Source organism: Gambusia affinis, linkage group LG15, assembly GCF_019740435.1.
Source record: "Gambusia affinis linkage group LG15, SWU_Gaff_1.0, whole genome shotgun sequence".
NCBI lineage: Eukaryota > Metazoa > Chordata > Actinopteri > Cyprinodontiformes > Poeciliidae > Gambusia > Gambusia affinis.
This window is the reverse complement of record NC_057882.1, coordinates 3,351,153-3,375,720: the sequence shown is the minus strand read 5'-3', so window position 1 is coordinate 3,375,720 and position 24,568 is coordinate 3,351,153. Positions and strand designations below refer to the sequence as shown.

General features: G+C 38.1%; 1 protein-coding gene and 1 long non-coding RNA gene across 5 annotated transcripts in view; one reads left to right on the top strand and one right to left on the bottom strand.

Annotated features, from left to right (window-relative positions):
• Window positions 1-24,568, top strand: part of klf8 (Kruppel-like factor 8) — a 70,538-nt gene that overhangs the window by 2,290 nt on the left and 43,680 nt on the right. The window lies entirely within an intron of this gene.
• On the bottom strand, window positions 1,002-23,000 carry LOC122845394. Of its 4 annotated transcripts, none has more exons than XR_006373030.1 (4): window positions 21,733-23,000; window positions 12,025-12,548; window positions 6,496-10,233; window positions 1,002-5,545 (listed from the first exon to the last, which is right to left on the bottom strand). It is a non-coding gene; the product is annotated as an uncharacterized LOC122845394 (long non-coding RNA). The 4 variants fall into 4 exon arrangements; XR_006373028.1 differs by having other exon boundaries at window positions 6,496-12,167; window positions 12,422-12,548; XR_006373029.1 differs by having other exon boundaries at window positions 6,496-12,548; window positions 21,733-22,610; window positions 22,822-23,000.

Sequence of the window (24,568 nt, the reverse complement as noted above, 5' to 3'; positions counted from 1 at the left end):
GCAGATTCTCTCCACCTGATTGTGGATCTCTGAGTTCCCATTCAGGCCTTTTGTCTGTTTTTAATTAATTGATTTATTTTTTTATTCATACTGGGTTGAGACATTTAATCGGATCAATTACGATGAATCGATTATTGAAATAATCGCCAACTAATTTAGTCACTGATTAATAATTAACTGAAGTATACAAACTAAAACATGCAACTTTCAGAAAAAACAATACAGTCAGAGCAGTGACTAAATCAAAACTATTCGACAATATATACAATAAGATAAAAAAAAAAAAAAAAAAACTTTTTTGTCTGTGAATTTGTTCAACCCAGAACTCAAGTACTACAGATTTATCACTTGGTTCAAATTCTGTAAAAAACCCAAAAACTCATTAAGCACTTTTTTAAATCAATTATTAATAAAAATAGAGTCAACAGATCAGCCAGACACTGTATTGATGAGTAGTGGAGAAAGTGCTTATTTAAGCATTTATTTACTTTAAGGCAGTGAATTGTTTTTTAGAAATAGGAAATTAAAATATATCTTTTGCAATTTTTTTTACATATTGTTAATATTGTCTAACGTAAGGTGAACAGAACATCCCGATTTTTGTATTCAAATTGATTACTCTTCAGAATAATCGATTAGTAAAATAATCATTTATAGTTTTACTTCATATCCGGTTCATTGTAGGTTTTGGACATTTTACTCCTGGAATAGTTTACAGACTAAGCTTCAACGTCTTTCCACTTTCAGATGATGGATGGCTCTGTGAGCGTTCAAAGCTTGGCACATTGTTTGATAAACTTCTCATTGTTCTTCCTGACCTCTCTGCTGTGGTCACTGTGATGCTGTTTGTTCACTATTGCTCCCTAACAAACTTCTGATGCTTTTTATGGAACAGCTGCGTTCATGATGAGGTAAAATTACCCACAGGTGGTTTCATGATTGCACACAATTGCATTGGATTTAATTTCGGGTTTTCGGGGCAACGTAAGTGCATGACACAATTTACAAATTCTCTTTGCAAAATTATTTAAATCATGTACTATGGAGCGTAGTTGTAATTTTTTTTTTGTCATCTAAGTTAGTAATTATTTTAAAATCAAACCTGCACATCAGGTAGAATTGTTTTTACTTCATGTCAAATTCCCATTTAACTTCTTCAGCACAGTTTAAGTACCATCCCATTACAGTTCATGACTGCATATTGGTCATAATGTCATTGATCTCACTGATATTCTGATCTCTCAGACCTTTCATCTGCTGGACTCAAGCCTGTAAAAAAGCTGCTGGGCTGAGAGGGATGAGGCAGCTAGGGGGAAGTGTAGTTTTACAAACATTTCTGCGAGTCAGAGCTGAAACGTTCCCAGCAGTGTTGCTCTCTGTTGGCTGAAAACGCAAGTGGTGGTGGGGGGAGAGAAAGGAAGTTTCAGTATCTGGCACATTGCTTTAAATAGCAACACGTTTCAATGATCAAATATAAACTTTTTTTTTTAAAGCAATGTGTAATGGAAATTTTTTTAATGTGCCCATCACCCCTATTGTGCTTTAGATTGTCTCTGCATAATCTTATCAAGAGATTGATAAGATCTGCTCTCCTATAGACTTCTACAGTGTCATGTAGCAGCAGGAGATGTCTGTGATCCAGGAGACCATCTAGGTGTTATTTCCCCAACCCAAAATTGAGACTGCATTTTATGCATTAAGTAACAATCCCCATTTCAACAGCCCCATAGACAAATGGCAAGACCATCGGTGTTGGCTCCACAGAATCCTTGGCGCATAACAATCAAGGAGTCACACCTATAATCCAATCAAGTCTCTCTTCTCTCTGTTGGGAAACACCCAGAGACGGTGACACCCTGCTACTGTGTGATCTGCTGACCAGCAAATATAAAAGGAAGCCAGAATCCGCTGTTAGTCAGAGCAGACTTGACAGACTCCTTTGACTCTGCATTTCTGTTCTCACCTTGCAAGGTTTTAATACATTTCTTATTTCTTCTCATCCAGACTCTTCTTAAAGTAATTTTTTTCCATGACAAATGACTGCTTTTGAACGTTTTAGCATTCTCTGCGTCAGATTAAGTGTGGCTCGAGTTTCTTTTATGTAAAATCTGTGTGAATTGAGAAAGAAACTCTGGACTCCGGGGTAAACATGAGACTGCTTCGGTGAATGAAAGTTTTGTAGCACAAAGTGGAAACCGATAGATCTGCCTGCAGCTTGGTGATTGAAGATCACAAGGCTGAAACTCTGAACCTGCGAAAAGCAAAGTTAATTCTGCTTTATAGAAATTAACCCGACTTTTATTACTTGCACCTAAACTCAGCCTGTGGACATGCATGCAAATATTGTAAATCTGCTTTATTTACAATAACCGCCGTTGAACCGCATCAGCAGTTTTTTTTTTGTGCATTTTTAAATTGTGCACTGAGAGCAAAAATGCAGCGTAACTGCAGCTGTTTTACTCATGTGCCCTATGACGTTACCCCTTTTGTTGCTTTGTAACACAAAGGTCTTCTTGGTCTGACAGAATGCTTATTGTAGACTTGTCACTTTTTTTTTCTGAACAAACTGCAAAAATAAATATTGTCCCACATCCTGCATGGCAGACGGTTTCCTCTTATTGAGCGCTGCAGAAGTACAGCTGCTGCGGTTCAGCTGCTGCGGTTCAGGCTGTTGTGAACTGTAGTTGCACTGGAAGACACCTGTCACTTGGCAGCAACGCAGCCACTTGTTTACATAGTTGTTGGTTGAAATATGCAAGTGAAATTGCACCAACTTTTGATTCCTGTGCCCTGCTTTTATATGTTGTGACAAATGAAAAATCCTCAGTTTTTTGCCGGATTTTCTAGATTAACTTTGCAGAAATGCATCAGATTACTTATTGTTTCTCGAACTTGCAATAACCTTTAGGAGCCGTTTCTGTACGATTTTATCATTCTCTTCAGAATGTTTGCTTTTTCCAGATTGATGTGCAGCAACTGTAGCTCCTCTACCACATTGATTACGACTGATGTCGTTCTGTCTTGGCATGTGTGCTGCAGAGCATCAAACTATGAAAACTCCTGCTTTCATGGAGGTGGCCACATTGATGATCAATTAATCAAGTGCATCTGATCAGCAGCACCTGCCCAGGGAAGCAGCAAGTGTGTCTTAAGTTTTTTACACAAAGCTTTTACAGTGACAATCATACCAGTAGCTTTTGGACAAAAGTAGGCCTCATATATTCTTTCCTGTGTCCCTAATGGCTGGTCTGTCACAGCCAGTCAGTGAAAATAATTTGTCAGAAATGTCAGTTTGGTTTGTAAGAAAGGTTTTGTTGAGTCTTTTTATTTAATTTTAGAGAAAACCCGTTTCAAACATTTCTTTATGATGAAATATTGTCTTCCAAATTATTGTTTTGCACGCAGAGGGGCTACAACTAAATCAAAATAATAATGTGGACCTCAGCTCTAACTTCACTCTTTACCATCTCCTCATGTTTCCACCTCTGTCTATCTTGATAAGCACTGGTAATGATCAGTCATTTTGTTGATGCTAAAGCGCTAAGCTAACATCAGAGTTAGCGGGAGCTAATGCTATTTAGTAGCAGCTAATGCTAAAGCGCTAAATACAACCATGTTAATATCTACCATTTCTTCAACAGGGTCAAATTTGTTATTGAAGAATTCTTAACAGTCGATAATCAAAACTTCTACACAGATGTTAAACTTTATTCAACATCTGATTACAAAGTAGCCAAGAAAATTAGCAATTTAGAATTTATCTGTTAAAATTAACTTAAGGGAAGCTAAGTATGATATCCATCCATCCATTGTCTAACACATTGTCCCTAGTGGGGTCAGGAGGTGCTGGTGTCTACCTCCAGCTAACGTTCTGGGCGAGAGGCGGGATCACCCTGGACAGGCCGCCAGTCTGTCACAGGGTAACACAGAGCTAAGTATGCTAAGCACTAATAAAGAAAAATTAGATTAGGGGAAGTGGCCACCACAGCAGGTAACTGATAACATAGCTGTGGCTCTGTGGGTAGAGTAATCGTCCTGTGATCAGAAGGTTGTAGGTTCGATTTCAGTTTCCTCCTGTCACATGTTAATGTAGTGCTCTAGTGTAAAACTGCGACGCTAGTGTAAAGTGATGGAAAATGATTGGAAAAGCTCTATATAAGTTCAGTCCATTTACCAGTAAGACCTATCTAAGCATGGTCTGTGCTTTTCATTCAGTGGATCAGCTGAGACGTTGACACGTCAGTCGTACGACATCAGCAGGACATCCACAGCAAAGGTTGCAGTGGTGCAAAGTCCAGCTATGTGTGAATGGGAGGGAAGCGATGCTGCGCAGTAGGTAATGATTCACTAACCTGCTGAGCCAAAATTGATCTCTGAGATATCAAAACTTTTGTCCTTATACACAGATTGAGTTAGTTTTAATGTATTTTAACTTCAAATCCATAAACTTGTCTGCTGTTTTCAAGCATTGCAGCGACGTCTGCAGTGCAAGCGCCTCCATCTGGAGTCAGATAGGAACTCTGTTGGTTCTGCTTAAACTGTCAAAGATCTTGCTTCAAAACAAAATGTTCATTTTGGTGCCAAGAAGAAATACTTTTGTCCAAACTGGGAGGAAAACCTGGCATGATTTTCCTTTTATTGTCCTTAATAAACTGCAAAAGGCTTTTTCAAAGGAGTTTTTATTTAATATAAAGGTTATCAGTAACTTTTTTATTATTTTTCACTAAGGTTTTGTTGTTTCTGCTCACCATGTGGTAGATGTAGCTCATGGCTGTGTTCAAAGTTGCTATTTTCAGCTTTTAAACACTGCTGCTGATGGTGCTTATAAATCTGCTGATATTTTTTTTGACTGCCTATCAGATGCTGCAGCTACTCTAGGCATGCCAGGTCTTTGATGTAATTGATCAAATCCTGGATGGACCCACTGCTGGTCGGCATTTGGATCAAATTGCAGCCAAACTGGCATGCTTAGCTGGTTTGGTTAGTGAATTTTTAAATACTTTTAAAGATGGCGTTACTTGAAGAGACGCTTGATGATTCACATTTTAATCTGAATGAATGTAGGATGTCGGAGTTCCCTAAAAAAAATGTATATGTTCTCCAGGTGGTGAGGGAATATTTGGGCTTGTTGGATTTTTCTGTTTCCAGTGGTGCTGTCGTGTACAGCCAGTTTCAGTTCCTTAATCATCAGCATGAGCAGCAGTTCGGAGCAATGTGCTTCAAGTTCTCTCCGGTTCCTGCTCGGCGTCCTCGTGCACAGACTTGTTTCATTGCTCGAATCACATCTGATGGTGAACCAACCCAGATGAGTGAGTGGATGACTGGTCTTTTGGCCAGATGGCTGCTTGTCTGGTTGCGTTTGGGGGTCAGAGGAGATAAATGAGAGTGAGTTAAAAAAAAAAAAAAAAAAAAAAAAGAAGAGAAAAATGATGTGGGAAACAGAGTGTTTGCATCTGAGCAATCGCCTCGGTAGATGTTGTTGTTGTTGTTGTTTTTTTGGTTGTGCCGTTTGGTGGCTGAATCACAGAAGTGATGCAGAGCAGGTCTGAGGAGGAAACATGGGAAATGTCAGCAGGGATAAACAAAACTGGATGGAGATGCACCCAACATGTTACTACTTTAAATCAAAGAAGACTGGCCCATAGTGACATGGGGTTTGAAATCGGTTAATACTTGAAAACACTGAACTTGGATTTGTTGATTTATTGTTTTCTGTGTCAAGGAAGGCTGAAGCAGGGATCAAATGAATGGCTCGTTACGAGGCCTCTGCAGAGTTTGATGACATGCTGAAGAGGTAATTCAGGTGTGTTAGAGCAAAGATGCATTTGAAAAAATGAAGGATAGTAGCTATTGACTGCTGGAGTTGGGAATAACTCGAGGTTATTCTAAAAAGTTTTTTACTTTTATTTAAACATCAAAATAAGCAAAAAAAAAAAAAAAGCAGAAATTATTCAGGGTTCTGGTTTTATTTAAAATTTTCTCTCCTAATTCAAAAAATACCTTTGTGTTCTTTTGCATTCGCAACAGAGCTTTCTGAAAATCCCAGAGAACATGGACATGAGTTGGTTTTACACGCTCATCTCAAGTTCCCTAATGGACGTTAAAAATGCTACTGACTCAAAAAAATGACTGAAAATGTGACAGTTGGAGCTATCTGTGATCCAAATTTCAGCTCTGTTTAATAGTTTTTGTTTTTTGTAATTTTTCAAACAGTCTACCGATAATTTCAAGTTTTTTGTGTGTTGACGTTTGAACAAGACGTCAACATGGGGGGGTGTCAGGTCAAAACATAACACCCCCCATCTACAAAAAACCTGTAGCTGAATCTGTTACCTCTGATTCTATCTCCGTTCACCCAGCCGTGATGTATTATTTTGAAAACAGACTGCTATGATTGTGGTTTCTAGTGTGAGTTCCTGAGAAAGGTAGAAGGGACTTCTCTATATCATAAAGAAAAAAATGTCAAAACGTGCAGAATTCAGGTAGAAACTTTACCTTTTTGTTTTGCCTTAGACTCAGTCGGTAAAGCAAAGTAGAGTTGTTGGTTTCTCTCTATTGCTTTTTTCCCCTCTGTTCACTGGGTTGTCTTGCTCAGGCCGGACTGCTTCGGGGCTTTAGCTCTATTTATAGAGACACATCTCTGTTTATATGACGAAGGCAGAGCAGAGCAGAGGAGACCAATTCTTTCGTCATGATACCAAAAATTGAAGCTCACTCACCAGGTCCAGGCTCAGGATTGAAATGTTTGAGACACCAGCAGAGCTGCTGTAGACCCAAGATTCACACAGAGCTGCTGATCTGCAGAGATTTCCAAACTCTATACCAACTTAAAGTAGATTTGAGCCTGGGATGGAGAGTGGAAGAGAGACTTAAAGGTAGATTTAAAGTCATGATCTGGCAGAGAAACTGGTTTCACACTGGTTGGACTTGTAACCAGTTATGAAGGGATCAGGGACTCCCCTTTATGTCGTGATCTGACTCTGTTACAGGAGGCTCAGGCTGCCGCAGTACAAGGATGAGGAGCTTACTGCAGCTTTGTCATTCCTCCTCTTCTTTTTCCTTCACCTCCTCCTCCTCCTCCTCCTCCTCCATGTTTTCCACCACTAGTACATTCTCCACATTCACACCATCTGGAGGTGACACTGAGATGAATCGAATTTCCACTAAATGCAAGCTTGCTTTCATTGGTTGACTAATCATTAATCAAGGTACAAAAGATGACAATGTTAGCCAAAATATCCTGCAGAAAAAAAATAAAATAAAATAAAAAAAATTAGGTGTTGGAGGAGAATTGGTTTGCATAGTTGTTGCAGAACGGCTGATTTAACACTCATTGGTTAAGTTTTGTATCACTCTGACTTTGGAATAGATCTGTTACATAATTGTCAAAGTGACCTTGGCAAGTAATGTTAGAAAATGACTTCTTGAAGTCTTCGTTGTCAGGTCAAAACATAACACCCCCCATTCGATTTAAAGGTACTAACAAAGTACTTCATAAGACAAAGTAGTTTGATTATGCGATCTTATAAAATCTCATATGATCTGTACATAATTAAGGTAAAGTGTGAGTAAACCTTCAGCCACCTGTCTTATCTGAGTTTGTGGAAATTGTAGATGCTTGTCAAATGATTAATCATGATGATCAGATTGAAATAGTCAGCAGCTAATTTAGTTTAGTTTTTCTAATCGTTACAAACTCTAAGAATGGCCATTTGCTGAATCCCCCCAACATATTAAGAACATTAGTTAATTTTCTCTGATTTCATCTCAATAATAACTCTGTTCTATCTTGGTGGTAAATTTTCACAGATGTTGAGTCAAAAACTTTCCTTTCTTTTCTTCATCTTTAACTGCTCTGTCCACAATAAACAATTGAAGAAGTAGTCAATGGTAGAAATCTGGAGAATTGGAGGAACAGAAATTAGGAAAAAAACAAAAAACCCTGAAGCGTGTGTGTGTAAGAACCCATACACACACCAACACACACCTAACCAATTTCCCTGGGAACAGCTTGGCCTGCCCAGTGGCCATCTGTGTTGACTGCATGTTTAAGTGACAGTTTAACTCAGTCTGCCTTGATGTGCTAATCATCCTTGTATATTTTATGATTTTGGCATCATAACATTTACAGTCTGTTGATTCTACAGAAAAGATGCAAACTTCCCAGTGGAGCTACCTGATATAATGTGTGTTTACATAAAAAATGCATAGAAAATAATAGGTGGTGTCACATTTTTAAAGTGTTATTTGGAAAACATTTTGGATATTTCTTCAGTTCGCCCTTTTAAAGAAGTTAGAACTTACTTGATGACAGATGTTGCATTAGTGGTTGCTATAGCAATTCCCTCCATTTCTGGGTTTCTGGGGGGAATGAGTAGTCCATAAAGCCACTCTCTCCAACCAGCAGGAAAAGAAACAAAACACAAACAAGATCTTAAGACCCCGCCGGAGTCGCACTATGAATCATATTGCATAAAAATTGGTCTCATCATGAATATACTTTTTTTTTAGTTGTGGTACCTTGCAGTAAAACCAGCACTTAGTTTAAACTTTTATAGGCTTTTAACAGGCTTCCGCAGAAACTACCGAGACAATTTATTCCCTGGAATTGGTTGCGTTGGAGCAGCTTTATACCCTGAGGGCAAATATTGCGAAACAATCTGAACTATGTGCCATTCCATCCATCCTATGCATGTTAAACATAGAAATAAAAAAGTTATGTTTATGAGGTTTCAAAAAATCAATATAAGCGTGCATATGAATACAAAATGTCAACAGTTGTATCTGTAAATCTGTTTTAATGTTTTGATAAAACATATAATGGTTTAAAAGAGCCAAAAAAGGTAATGGAAAAGCTCCAGTCTGAAAAACAGTAGCAGACAATGATATTTAATTAAAGTTACTGACGTCCATTCTGGTAGCAATAAAAAAAAGCAAAGCAATTGTGGTTGTGAAAGAAGTATTAGCCAGACGATGAGATGACAGAAAGTCTACCTAGGTTATTGTTCATTGTCTTATGAGATGGTGTAAACAAAATGAGACTTCAAGTTTTCCTTTAACTGTCATTTAAATCCTTGTTTTACAAATCGTTTGTTGTGGATTGAAAAGAAAAATTATTTTTACAGGACTTTACAAAATGTAGAAATTTTGTAGGAATTTTTTTTGTCGTTAGCTTACTAACTTAACATTGATTATTGCTATAGTAAGTGGTATATTGTGAACAAAAGTGTCAGCTTTTGGAGTGCCGTAATATAGAATCACAGATGTCCAAAATGTCCAAACTATAACCAAATTTCTTTTTGAACAAGTCAACGTTAGCGCTGCAGCGCAGTTAGCTGCTATACACAGACTAGTATCAGTTCAAAGCTTTGGTAAGGCATTATTTAAAAGGTTATATAACTATTCATTTGTTGATTTTTTTTTTTTTTTTTTTTTTTACTATTAATGAAAGCCCAAAATAACAACAATCTAATTTGAAACTAAATCTCTCGTTTTATTTCCAAGCTAATGTAAGCACTCCTGCTACTCAAAGTTACCACAGCATTCGTTTAAAGATCCAATGAGTCGTTTCCCAAACATTACTTAATGATCCATCTGTTTTTTTCAGTAATAAAAAAGGCACCCCCAAAAACACATACTTACTAGAAACTAAATCTCTATTGGCCAAGCCATAATATTAGGACTACTGTTCTACTACAGGAATTTCAAAAAGTAACAGTTCAAAACTTTTTTTGTTTTTTTGTTTTGAGACCCTTTAGGATCCATTTGGCTTTTTTTTTGTTATAAATAAGGAAAAACAATAATAGTTGAAGTTAAGTCTCTCTTGTTCCTGTTTATGTCCAAGCCAGTGTTCGCATTGCAACACAGGAAGTTTGAAATGCACAAGTTTATACTGCCATGAAGTGTTTCTTCAAACAAGGACATTTTTTTGCCATTTACGGATCACTTAGAGAGATAACTATCGTAGTTTGTGTGTTTAATAGTCTTCTATACTGGGGTTGTAAAATCTATACTGTAACATGAATTTATCTAACAAACCACAGTAATAAAAATGCTCCAGGCTTTGATTAAGGATGTTTTTACTCCAGGTCTATTTAGAGAGAAGATCAGATCTGTATTTGCTCACGGCACCTCTTGGAAAACTTTTCCCATGTGCCTGATGGAGGCATCTGTCAGCGTTGTTCGTGTACGCAGGCGTGGTGGTGGCCGTTTGGAAAACACGCCCAGTCTCTTCTGATGTCAGCAAATCGCAGGAAGTAGAGTTGAAGTTCGTGTGAAGTTCATGAAAGGTCAAGAGGATTTGTCATGTGGGCTTCTGCTCCTGAAAGCTCATAGCTGTAATAATACACCTATTCATGTTTGAATTGCTCTACTTTTTATTTTCCACTCTTATCTTTTTTCTTAATGAGTTTTGCGTCCATCTTTTTATTTGCTGCTGTTCACTGTCTCACTGGGGGTCAAATTAATAAGCTGTCATTCAAATATTTTAGTGGCTTATATCCTTTTGTGTATAATGTCTGGCTAAAAATATTGCAGCACGTCGTTTTCTTCATTGATTATATCTTGTTCTGTTCTGTTTTGCCTTTCAGTTGAAATCATAAACTCTAAACACAGAATATTTTAATCATAAATGCCACTTAGTGCAAGTGAACGCATGCCAGAAGGCTGGAGGTTTACTACCAGCATGTTGTACTTCCAGAGGACTCAGAGGCATCACAAGGCTGATGAAGTGTGTGTGTTTACTTGTGTATAAACACACACACACGTTCACATCCTGACTCTGGAGATGATATCAGCGTAAAGATGGATTGGAAATCTATGGGAATGAGACTGTCTCAAAATGTGTGGCCGTAAAATCCGATCAAACAGTGTTATGTTCAAAAATATCATAAAAGAAGATTTGACTTTTAATTTGTTTGTTTCTAATGAAGCTGTTCTAAAAGTGGATGTCTAGATTTTGGTTGCAGTACAACACTTAGCATTTCCATGAAATCTTAAATTGACCACTAAATATTTCAAAACATAATCAGGTATTAAAGAAAAACAAAGCAAAAGCTGAAAAACTATATGTGAAAACTGAGTTACTTTCTTGCAGGTCAAAAATATTTTAAAAAACTGTCAATATTCTCATAATTGGACTTCCCAGGAAATTTACCTTTAAACAAAACAAGGACACCGTGTCAGACTCTACAGCTTTCGGTTTTCCTGGTAACTTTTTAAGGTCATGACCAGACCAGAAAATGATTAACGAGTCCAAAACTACCTGAAGTGAGAGCCAAAGCCTTTTCTTTTTATTTTAATTTTGCAAAATTAAATAATTTATTTCAAATGTTTTGTCTCCCATCAACCTTTTGTAATGTGATTCTTCAAAATACACATTAAAAATATAGATGGCAGCTCTATTAGTTGACCACGGACTCCTCTGTACAAGAAACTTGACCTGAACTGAATCACAGCAGAGTAGTGATCCAAAACACAGCAGACAATCCTCAAATGAATGAAATAATGAAAATAAATTCTGATTAAATTGTTTAAAATTGTTAGACTACAGGTTTCATACTAAGGTCTTGGTTCTAAACTATTTTGCTTCTTTTCCTAATCTCTTTAATCACCTAACTGTCTTCTTTAATTTGTTTAATGAAATGATGTCAGTAAACATAACTTCTGATTTACAGTCGAAGAGAACAAGGATTTAGAGCTCTGACTTTAAAGTTTGGTTTTGAAAAGGGAGCGGAGACACGTTGGCACTAGATGTTCAAAGGAAAGGAAGTGAGTAAGTGTGTTCACTACGGAGGCCTGAGTAGGTCTGAATGTGATCCGCTTCCAGTGGAGACGTGGGATGTAAGTTACGTGAATGAGCGCGGTAGTGGCGGACAGAAGGGGTTTGTTAAATGTACGGGACACACTTTCCTCTTGCTGCGAGTGTTTGCTGCATGCCGGTGTTGTCACGCTTGCGGGTGTGTGTGTGTGTGTGTGTGTGTGTGTGTGCCTTGTGTGTTTGCGTGAGGACAGTGGCCGTGTCACCTTAGATTAAGCCTGGATGCAGGGCTGGTGATGGTGATGATGTTGGTGGTGGAGCAGAGCGACTCCCCCCGTGCCCACCAACCGCGGCACAGTCATTCACCGGGGGGGTGAAGAATCCTGTCTCTGTGGCAACCGCGGCGGCGCTGCCAAGGCGGCCACAAAGAAAAAGTGAAAAGAGGGGAAAGAAAGGGGCGAGAGGAAGAGGAGAGAGGATGGTGGGTGTGTCAGTTCCAAGAGAGGAGGAAGATAATCAGTTTTTTTTTTTTGCTTGTTTTTTCTTCTGGGTAAAAGCTACACACATGCAGGCTTTCTCATAAAAATGATAAGGGATTCAGCAGAAAATAGAAATGAAACCAAATCAGACCCAGGTCATCTGTACGCCATGGTTTCCCCTCACCTTTTTCCCTGTGACTTCATCGTTGTGAGGTCGGGCTTTTGAACTGGAGTCTCAGCTGGTGGTTGTCTGAAACCGTTACTCCACTTGACTTGATAAAACTCTGAAGTCTGTTTCAACCGTTAGATTCCTGTAAATAAAAGAGTCATAAAACAGGAGCACACTTTCTCTCTCCCTCACTGACAACAGCTGTGGTTTGAACTGAGAACGGTGAGAGTTTTAAGAGGAAGCATTTCTTCATCCCAAGCAGACACTTTCTTGTAATCGTTTCACGGGGTTTTGATCCCTATGAGACAAAAGAGCATCGAAAGTCTATAGAAAGACTTTTTGAATACCTTTGGAAAGCCTTGATGGCCATTATCAATATTACTTCAAAAATATTGCAAGAGAATCTTGCTTCTTGAAAAAGAAATGTGAAGAAAAATGAATACTTTAAATCTTCATGATCAAAATATATATATATTTTTTTTACATATTTGTTAAACTGTCACTACGTTATGACAGTGTAATTTGAGACAGAAAATCTGTGAAAAGATTGAGATCCTCCACCTTCTCCCTGAGCTACTATTGTCGTCTGAAGAAACGCACCATTCCTGACCAAAAACATCCAATTTTTAATTCAGTGACCGTCAAAGAGCAGATGTAGAGCTCACAATGTCACAACTACAAACAAAGTATCAGGAAAGAGAGGTTTGCATCAACCTAATGGAGCACTTCAAATGTGAAACTGAACCATGATGATTTACTTTACCACACTGTGTACCTGCTGGGGGGAAATCAGCTGTTGAAATAAGAAATTGAAATGTTTCTCTTTGAAAGGTGGCACATACTGCCACCTTTCTACTGCTGGTCTAAAGAAATGCCACCAAATCCATTCTTGTGTTTTTTTTTTTTTTTTCTTTTTTTAAATGCCTCTAAATCTGACACCATGGTCCTGAACCAAAAAAGAGTGGATGAGTCAACTCAGAGTCTTCTTCACAAAGGAGGAAAAAAATGGAGCAGGACATTAATAGGCAGAGTGGTGGTTCGTCTGCAGTGATGCAGGCGCTGTAACGATCTGTTGTAGTGAAGAGAGAGCTGAGGCAAAAGACGAAAGTTCTCGATTTGCTGGTTAAGCTACTGATCCTACTCTCATCTGTGGTCATGAGATCTGGGTATAATGACTGGAAAACTGGACAATATGGCTGAAAGATGTATCACGATATAAATATTTCATTTCAGTCGATATCAATAATTATTGGTTAGTATTTAGTTTTACTGCTTGTTCTCTCTTTTTCTCCTCTCGTCTGCTGGTTTCAGCAGATGAAAATCACTTTGTGTTTGAATTGAAACATGCGCTACAAGTGTAGATAGTGTTTTACGGCTTGGAATAAATATATTTGCGAGAACACACAAATATATTCTCACTGCTGGTCTTTCTGAATTAGGTGTGACATTTGGAGAGGTACATTGACCACACAGCCTTGACTCTTGGACAGGAAAAATGTGCACTAACTTTTTGTTGAAGATGTGTGTGTGTGCGTGTGTGTGTGTGTGTGTGTAATGGGAAGAGGGTGTATAGGGAACTGGTGGCCGGCTTTGCGTCAGCAGGGTGTGGTGAGATAACAGACAGCTTCTCTCTCTCTCTGAGAGCTTTTTGCCTGCCAGATGGAGACACACCCAGTTTAGCTCCTCACATTCACCGTCTGTGTTTGTGGTTCTGTTGTTGTTTTTGTATTATTATTTCTGACCCAACATTCAGGCGACCGCAAGGCATGAATATGTTACTCTATGGCACAGCTTTTGTTTTTCTGGCGACTCAATTATAGAAACCAACTTAAAGGATGAGAGGTCCCTGGAGACGGGCCGTGTTTGGCTCAATTCCAATTTACAGCATCTGTTGGTCATAAAAAAAAAAGCAGTCAGTGAAGCAAAATATCCGAAAGAGACCAAATAATCTGAGCTGCAATGACAGAAATATCTTAATGATCACTGGTTGCGTATCCAGGAATTAAATTCAGTTGAAATCAATAGAATTTTTAGATGTAGTTTTTTAGCAATAAAGACCAGTTATCAGTCAGATTCTGTGCTAAATTAATCTAAACGTTAAATTAAATTGAGCAAATTCCGTTGACAATTTATTGCCAAATGTGAAAAATTCCCTTTATGGAGGGAAGCCAAGAAGACTCCATTGAGTCACTGGGTCAGTGGAGTCAACGAGGCATTGAAGCAATCCCTCATTCTGAGCAAGCATTTGGTGAGAGTGGAAAGGAACTACTCACCTTAAACAATAGAAACCTTAGCAGATTCAGGCTCGTTACTTATTTTGTCCCTACAATGATTGCAAATAATGCATAAATTGAGATTATGGTGAAAATGGGAAAGTGGTAGTATGTGGTTATTAGTCTTTAATCAGACTATGCCTATAGCAGCTAAGCCACAGTCACTTTAAGCCTAGTATTAAATGTCTCAGGGAGAAAAACACACCCTGCAGTCTTTTTAAGAAAGTCATCAGCACTGTGTGTGAAAATCAAAACACATCCTTCCTGATTGAGGAGAATTAAGAGGGTAAGTAGCAGCAGGTGCTGATCAAGGGTATTGATGAACTGATCGCCTGCGAGTAGAAAAGTCTTTAGGAAATGATCCCATGGAAGCAACAGTAGCTGCTTGTCAAACAGAGAAGTGTTGCAAGTCTGTAAATTTACAGAGAGAATTCCTCCCAGGTGTCGATGTCTCAGCAGGTTCATCTTGAGGTGAACCCCTGCAGTTCTCCAAGGCATTGCAAAATCTCAATCAACTGAAGCAATGTCGTAGAGAAAGAGAGGGCCAAAAGCTTTCGACCATGATGTGCTAGACAGATAGTCATGCATACAACCACTGCTGAAGGTGGATTTACAGTTTTTCCTTTCCTTGCTTCTGATATTGAACAAATAAAATTCTGTAAAATAAAAAAAAAAAAAAAAAAAGTTATTGTCCCTTAGATCATTTACAAGCTACAATCTGGTGTTTTATTTCCTCTTTTTTAAAAATAGAAAATCAGGTATATACGTATGTACATACGTACCGAAAGGTACGTCCGTAGCTTTCGGATGTACTGAAAGGTTGATGGTTGGGTGGATGGACAGATGTATGGATGAATAAAGAAATGGAACTATGGAAAGTTCCATAGTTGGACAGATGGGAAGAAGGTAATGGTTGGATGAATAGTAATGATGCCCGGATAGAAATAGATGGATATGTAGATAGACAGAAGGTAATGGATGGATAGATAGATTGATATAGGGTGATAGTTGGATGTATGGAAAGAATGAAATGGACAAATAAATGGACTGATAGGTTAATGGAAGGAAAGATTGAAAAAAAAAAATAATTACATACAGTCTCATTTTACTCTATGAGACTGCCTCTGGCCACTAATTTAATAAACACCTAAAATAAATGACGCCCCTGTGCCCTCTTGTTTGCATTTAGTGATGTCATCACTGCGTCCTTTCTGGTTATTTGTCGCTGTCGGTTCCTACATGTCTGCATGTGAAGATCCCTCAGTGACTCTGACCTTGTTTTCATCAGATTCCCAACTGCAGAGAAATTTCCCTTGAAGCATGTTTTCTTTGTCCTGTAGGACGTCGAAGAACATGCATGACAGTTCTTGCCGAGGAATGTCAAACACATCTTAGTCAGAGGTATCATGTAATCAGCGGATAGATCTGTGAATGCCTAACAGTGGTGATTTGGTTTCCGCTGCAATGAGCACTTCTTTATGTTCAGTGCTAGAAGGAAATCTAGATTTTATAGATAGTCCCAAAATAAAAAGGTAATGTTTTAATGAACATATTTTAAAAAAAATATTTTTCTCAACATTTCCAGATTGAATATTTTTTCTTAAGCTTTATATGATAAACATCCCAACTAGATTTTTCTACTAAGAGCATGAAACTCTCACCACCATATTTTACCAGTAACTACTGGTCAGTCTTTAAACTTTAAGAAATTTCCTCCTGACAGAGTAGTTCTAGCTCTAGGATGTTGGTATGTTTTACAAGAATTTTTATTATGTTAGTCTCAGGGAGGAAACATCAAATAATAATGCTCTCAACTGTATCTAGCTTTCTAGGTAGCTACATACATTCAGCTAGCTAGTTAGCAGTATGCAGCTATCCTGCTATAAATATTTAGTTGGCCATCAATCTGTCTTTATTTTTGTTCTGTTAGTTAAAAGTTTGTGTTTATGGTTGTAAACATTTGCCCAACTGTATGTCTTAAACTAATCCTTATTTATAGATATTCTCCTTCAAGGCAGTAATTTATCTATCAAACTTTACTCGTTTTATTGTGAGTCTGTGTTCCTGACCTTGATAGAATATTCTCACAATAGGCTTTGATTAGAAAAGAGAAAACAGGACACATGTTAAACAAAAGAAGAAACATCTTTCATGAAAAAAACAACACCCTTAAGCTGACAGAGAGTACTTTAAAGTCATTTTAGGAAACGGGGATTGAAAACATTCCTCTAAAGGTCTGACATTTTATTGTTGCTAAATTTTCTGTCTGACAAATAGTTTGTTGTCAGAGTTTGGTAGCCAAACAAACCACAGCTGAAATCCAAATGAAAAACACTAAAAAACATTCAAAAAGTTTAGAGAATTTTTGACGAAGATGATTTTAAGAATTACAAGAACATCTGACTACTTTGAAGGCAAAAATAAATACACACGCTTTCTGACATCTTTTTAATTATGTCACATGCATAATCTAACTTTTTAATACAGTTTTAACCTCAAAGTACCTCTACATGTGAATCTGTGAAGCAAATTTTGCTGAAGTCATAACATATTCCATGTTTCAACACCTCATGCTCATGGTGCAGAGAAGTATCTTGTTTCCTCTCAGACCATCGGATCATCTCAAACCTTTCGCTTCCTGGGACGTAAGCCCCCTCTGAAGGGGGCCGTGGCCCTTTAAGGGGCGTTGTCGCGCTGTTCTCAGCTGATGCAGGGGTGGAGGGAGTGAAACTGTCAGGGAGTGGCTGAAGAACCAAGATAAGTTGGTTCTGTGTGGCTCGATGTGAAGCAGAAGTAGTCCTGTTGTTGCGCCTGTGGTATTTGGGACTTTATCAGCCTGGTGATGTAACCGGAATGAATGTCTGCTCACCTTTTTTCTGCTGCATATTGCAGGAGCTGATGTTAGAAATTGTTTCTCATCTAAATTAAGTATGAAGTTATACAGAAAAAAAATCATAATCAAAGAAGTTGCTTAGAGATTTTTACATTCATACTCTAGCAGTAGACATTGATAAAGTTTCAGTAACAGGTGCCTGCAAATAAAAAATCATGTGCGCTACTGAAGAAATGGAATCCAAATCAATTCGCATTCATCATGCAGAACAACTAGCCCATTTACAGCAGGTCAATTTCAAAAGATTTACAGAATTTGTTAGTCTCACACCAACGTTGACGAGTGCTCAGTTACAAGAAAAACATCTCTGAACTCTATTTTTCTAAATTTTAGATCCTTTGGTGAAATAAATAAATAAATGAATAAATCTAGCACAGCAATCTTATACTTTAAAAATACTTCATAATTGCAAGAATCTTATGAAAACAAGGTTAATCATGATGTGTTCTGATCAGAATTAAATATAATATTCATTTATTTGTCCCTTTGCAGTAAAATTTCTGAGTATAAGAAGCAAAGCAATGTGTGAGTAGAAATACATAATAAATAAAATGTAAAAATAAATGTTTAATTAACAGAACAATTCTTAGGCATGTTTATTTTTTTATTTCTGTATTGTGTACATGTACAAAAATACAGAAAGATCTGATACCCACATTAAAGTAGAAACCTTACTAAAATAAAATATGGAAGCAATGTTGTTCAGAACCTGCCAATAAGAGTTTTCTACAACAGAAATGTGGAATATGCGTTAGATTAAGAGCATAAAAATACAAGACAATCGTTTGGTTTGAAGCCTTTTTTTTTTAGATATACAGCATTATTAAGGAACCACTTCCTTCCTGTTTATCTCTGGGTTATTGTAGTTCTGCGTCTGAAAGCAAACTTCACTTGAAAAGTGAATAAACTTAAAAAAAAAAAAAAAAACTGGTTGTATTTTTTATAGACATTCTTGCTGCTTCACATTATTAAAATTCTGAAAGTGAAAACTGGCATATGACCTATCCCATATTTTGGTGGTTTGACTACAACAGCACCAAAACATAAACAATGTGAAAGACCATAATGATGCATTTTTTCAGCTGCAATGTGTATTTATCATAACTTATTTCACTATTGACGCTTGTTTGACCTTGTTTATTGGATTGGATGCTTGCGGTTGGAGAAACAACACATATTGGTGATTCAACAGTTAATTCATTCAACAAACAGGGTTCTCAAAAGTTGGAGAACTGTCCACAGCTTCAACAGCCTGGCTTCTTCTCTCCTTTGCCTGGTCACACACTCTTCATCCCATTCTTAAACCAGCTTTCTGGGGCCTGGCATTAGAATCTACTTACAAACTTTAAATGATGTCACATTTGTACGGTATATAGTTTGTTTGTTCCCAATGTGCATGCTTGAGTTCTCGCTAGGTATTCTGGCTTCCTCCCACAGCTAAAAACATGATTGTTAAGTTACCATAATTAGTCTCTAAATTCACCTTATGTATGAGTGTGTGTACGGTTATTTGTCTTGTTTGTGTCTCTTGCCCAATGATCACTGGAGATGGGGACCAGCCCCCTCAACAATCCTGCAATTATACAGTGATGGTTTAGTGGGCATTCATAAGGAAAATGTATTTTTGTGTTGAACAGCAGCATGATAAAATCACAACGTCCTCTCTACCAATCAAGATTAGCTCCAACAACCAGTGGAAATTCCATCCCTCCACTTGGGACCAATCTTTATCCTCCAAGATAGAGATTGGAGGAGTGAGCATCGTCCAAGATGATGATGCTCACTCACAGCAAGCAGGGTTCAAAAGAGACTACCTCCAGAGTTTGGGAGAGGACTGTAGAACAATGTGCCTGTAGTTCTTTATTTTAAAGCTTTTCTAAAAAATTTACACCAATTCTATGCCCAACCTGCCTGTTGTTCTGATTTCAATCCCAACAAACTCTTGTGAGGTCAGCATACACATACTTTTCAAAGCCCCTTCTCCATTGTCACGTCTCTCTCTAGCCGGTTAATGTCTGGTTTGGTTGTAACTGAGTTGGGTGTGTCTCCGTTGGCAGTGAGTTCCTCACTATGTTGGTGGGAATGTGGGAACTTGGGTGGACCATGAGCGTGCAGGAACTGTGGTTGATTCTCCGATGATGTCATTTTGCGTGTACCCTTCAGCAGCCAGTTTCTCTTGTTGGATGCGGGTTGCCCCATCCAGTTGATGCTATGCTCTCTTCTGCCACAATTGATAGATTAAAAGTTGACTGTGGAATTAATCTATTTGCACCTCATATCATGTCCTCATCTGGGTTGAAAATGGTGGTTGAGATGTTTTTAAGGAAGTATTGCCTTTGCTCATACAGTCTATTGGCCGATCAACAAATGAACTCTGTTGTCAATCAAATCCTTTGCGCGCAATACCTGGATACGTGTGGCTTGTACCAAAAGACGAAGTACTGCACATGGAGGCAAATCTGGCTGGGGAAGAACTGGTTAAAGTTAATATTCCAAGAATAATTTTTTAGTCCTTGCATATCCCATAAGCATATAATTCTAGAGCATATTGACCTGTAGGTTATATTCTTCATTTACTTTGATTGCTGTATCCAGTCGTCTCACATGTAATGAACAACCTTCAGTCTGCGAGTTAGAGGCTGAAATGCTTGTAATTTTTCCCTGAATGCCTGACAGAACAACATAAATCTAGATGAAGTCTTCAAGATCTTTTGGAAATTCCAAGAGACTTAGCTTCCAAAAAGATCAAATATTTGGGACTACATTGAGGTTTTGGTATTGTTGTGAGGTATTTTTTGTACTTTTGCAGCCTACCAGCCACCACCCATCTGCCCATCTCTTCCATGTCACTTATTAACCAAACCCCACCCTGGCAAACACACACACACACACGCACGCACACACACAGCACAATGTGAGGGAGGGCAAGAGGAGGAAGAAAATTGAGACGGGGAGGGAAAGGATTTGCTGAGCTAAAGTAATGACCTTCTGTAAATTTGTATGTTAAGTTTTTCAGTTGAAGGTCTCTCAAGCCAAAACCTTGTGACCATGATAGCTAGCACAGGCTGTGAGTTTAGCTAGATTTTTCTTCACACCCTTGGTCTTGTACGAAGAGGTTTGTCCTTTTGCGTCTCAGGGCTGAGGCCACGCAGGGAGGGGCATGGATGTGTGTGATTGGTGTGTGTGTGTGTCTGGGTGTTAGGGACTCCAGTTACAGGAGTTGTGCAATGTTTGGACCCTCAGCTGGAAACCAATGGAAACTGACCTCCCTGTCCTCCCAGCAGACTAATCTGGTGCACGTCCTCTTCTATCCAAAGTACGGCCCGTTCAGAAAACTGAACCTTGTTGTCACAACTCAACAATTATATAGTGACTTTAAAGAATAAACAAATACAACAATCCTTTAAATGCGACACTTTATTCAATTTAAATAAGGTTCAACAAACATATCAGTATGTAATCCCAAATATCTGGAGGCCCATGTTGTTTCCAGACAATTTCTTTTATCGGAAATTCTGATCAAATCTGGTTCAGTTTGACATGTGGACTACCTAGAATACAATTATCACCACCTAAAGGTGTTTTTTTACTGTTTGAGTAGTGACTGATATGAGACTTCCATATCTTATGGAAGTTTAGACTGTACAAAATATACATAAAAATTAGCTTTTCAGTGTTTGCAGCAACAACATTTTGTTGCTGTTAGCATGCTAACTTTAGAAACTGAAGTGAGCTCTAGAATACCAACATTGATGTATGCAAAAATTGTTTTCTAACAACTGAGATGCCGGGAGAACAACTGCTGCAGTTTTTAACAAGTATGGGGAGAAAATAACAATTAGCATGAAATGATTGGATTTTAACTGAAACATGTCGATTGGAACTTATCTGCAGAAATGATGTTCCAAAAGTCAGATTTTTTAAATTTGTTTAATGTTTGTGTTTTTTTATGTTAAAGTTACAGATACAATGACCTGTTGTACCACAGGACAGTTTTCGAAGAATGAAATTTTAATAAACACCACAAAATGGCAGACTGGATAGGTAATAGCTGGATTTGAGCACGCTGTAGTTTTTTGTTATGTTTCTGAAAGTTTTGACTTAATTTCTGTTCATCATAGCCCAGACCTGACCTATTCATTATTTTCTAGCAAACATACCTCCAATAGCTTGAAGAAATCCAACATCTCTTGCGACATTGCCAGCTTCACCGTCTCCAGTTTGAATTTTGTTCTTAAACTGAGAGGTGCTGAGGCTTTTCATTCAAATTAAAGTCACACTATCTTGGAGCACCGTGAACAAAAATATAAGCCAACCAAACCAGCAAAGGGCATTTGTGAAAGAGAAGCATTTTTTTACACCAACACTCCCCATTACTAGTCAATGAATAATCAACCTGGAACTCTAGTTCCACCTGTTCACTTCTGCCTCTTTTGATTTGTGGATAAGCAAACCAGAGGATGATAAAATCTTACTGACTATGAGATTTGGCTGCATAAACGTTTAGGTTGATGATAAACTGTGACATTGTTTCATCTGTGAATTGTATTGCAGGATGTTTAGCAGTGCTGTGAACTTATATTGAACCCCCAGTGGAATGAAAAAAAAGCCGTTATTAGGCTTGGGCAAATCCTTTTGTCTCGTTTGGTTATTTATTTTCCTCTTTTAGTATTGTAAAATGACAGGAATCCGCAGCAGCAGTTGAATACAGAAAGAAAAATGGAAACCTAGTTATTTTCTGTGCAGATATTCTGTCCAGGTGCCTGTGAATGGGTTTCTTCTTGAGAACTTCTTCAAGAAACCCATAACCACAAGTGAAAGATGTGCGCATATGCGAGCATGCATGGGAACGAAGTGAGGGCATGAACGCAGCGGCTGACTGGGGTAGTCCCACCCTCCCCCCTCCCAACCCACACGTGCATGCACACACACACACATACACACACAAAGCTGGAGGGGGTTTGTAGAGAGGCAGCAGCGACACGAAGGGAGCGCTGACCCAGATAGTCTCCCAGTCCCACCCTCTCTGGCTCGCGCACTGCAAAAAAAAAAAGTGTCTTTTTGCAGTAGTATCCTTCCTCTTCATCTGCAAAATTCATCAAATGAGGCTTAAACATGCAGTTTATTTCATTACCAACTGCTCTGCCTGACGCTAAAAATTATTCACGAGAACAGAGTTGAACAAAGGGTTGAAACCCAGACTACAGAGCACAGAACGGAAATGGAAAAAACTTCTGTCACAAACTTACAGCATGACTCTGGGCTCTCATCAGATCTTTGCAGCTTTGCAGCAACAGACTGGTTGTTCTGAGCGGGTGTGAATGTGTGGGATCGTATGAGGATGAAGCAGAGCGTTCAGTTCACGCTCAGCCAGCCTTCAGAGGATAAAAATAGGTTTTAAAAAATGTGGAGATTGGCCTGTTATGAAGCCCAGACACAGCCAGTGCTCCATGTCATTTTTGACACACTGTCGACTTACATTGAGTTGTGACAGCTAAAATTAGTCGCTAAAGAGTAGTTTATTATAATCACTTCATTATTTGCTATGATTATTGCATGTAATTTATTTTACAACTGCTAGTCTTGCCCATTTTGGTTGTGCTATTGCAGCTGCAGGGTCAGTGTAACTTCATCCCTATTAAGTTTGTTTTTGTTACTATAGAAAAAAACAAAACAAAAACGGATGTTAAAAATTAAAAGTTGTAGTGTTTTTGGTTTCCACCAGGTGGAGCTATTTCTAGAAAAAATGTTCTTTGCAGTTTTTATTTATATTCAACATGCTAATTTAACCCTTTATGTCCTAAATTTTATATTTTTGCTTATTTTAATTGTATGCTGTTCTTTAAATGTCCTGTGAGTTAATATATTTGGCATTTATCCGTTACAACTGGAACTTTCAATATCTAGCAAATTGTTTTCGCAATTTACCATCTATTAAAAGATTGCCTGTCAGATTCATTTCACTTCTTGCTACACCGTGGGGGAAATTACCGTGATAATTTCACTTTCCAGCCGATATCAAAAACCGTTAGGACATTTTCATACAGCACAAAGTGTGGCGGAATTATGGTACTGCTAATTTGGTTGAATTGCCAGCACTCCTTTAAGGACTTAAAGGTTTAATGTCAACCTGAAAGCACTAAAACGCTCATCCCCCATACAATATGTAATATTTACTCTGCCCATGAGTAGGAATTATTTATCCGATAAAATGTATGCAAGCCCAGAGTTTGGGATTCAGTCTAAGCCTAGGCTACGTTCACACAAGAAGCCTTGATGCTTAATTCTGTAGACGCCACACAGCAGTTCATTGCTTTCAGAAGTAACTATGGATTCTGCCGACTGTGGATTGATTTTTAAAGTTATTCTGGAAAGGAGTCAACATAATTGTCACAAGATGATGACAAGACAAACGAAGCTAATAATGCAAGTTCTGTAGAGAAGTCTGTTTGGATGCGTAGTCGGAACCAAGAGTGGTGAGATTGTGATGTGATTCGCTTCATTGACACACACTTCTTTCATAATTTTCCTAATTATAATATTCAGCCATTGTTTACTTCCCAGTTTACTGCGTCTGGGTTTTTGTGAAGCAGAATTACAAAACATGTCTCATGTCAATAACAAAAACGTTGGCTGTGACATGACCTTTACAAACTATTAGATATTTGGTTAGTACCACATATGGAAAATCAGATTTATGGGTGAGTGAAAGATTTAGAAGTTGGCTGTTCAGACTGAGGTGAAAAATGGGTCACATACAGTATGTATGTTACTCATACAGACAATCTGCTTTGCTAATCTACTGTTAGTTGTAGACTTGAGACACACTTAAGTCACAAATACCTTGTAGTTGCCTTACACTCTAAAGACTCCAGACTTGACTTGTACTTGAGGTCTGAGACTTGAGTCTCATTACATATGGATTCTCTAATGTTTCTCAATAGCAAATGAAAGAAAAAATGGCCGCCTGTTGGTTTTATCTGTTCTTACTTAATG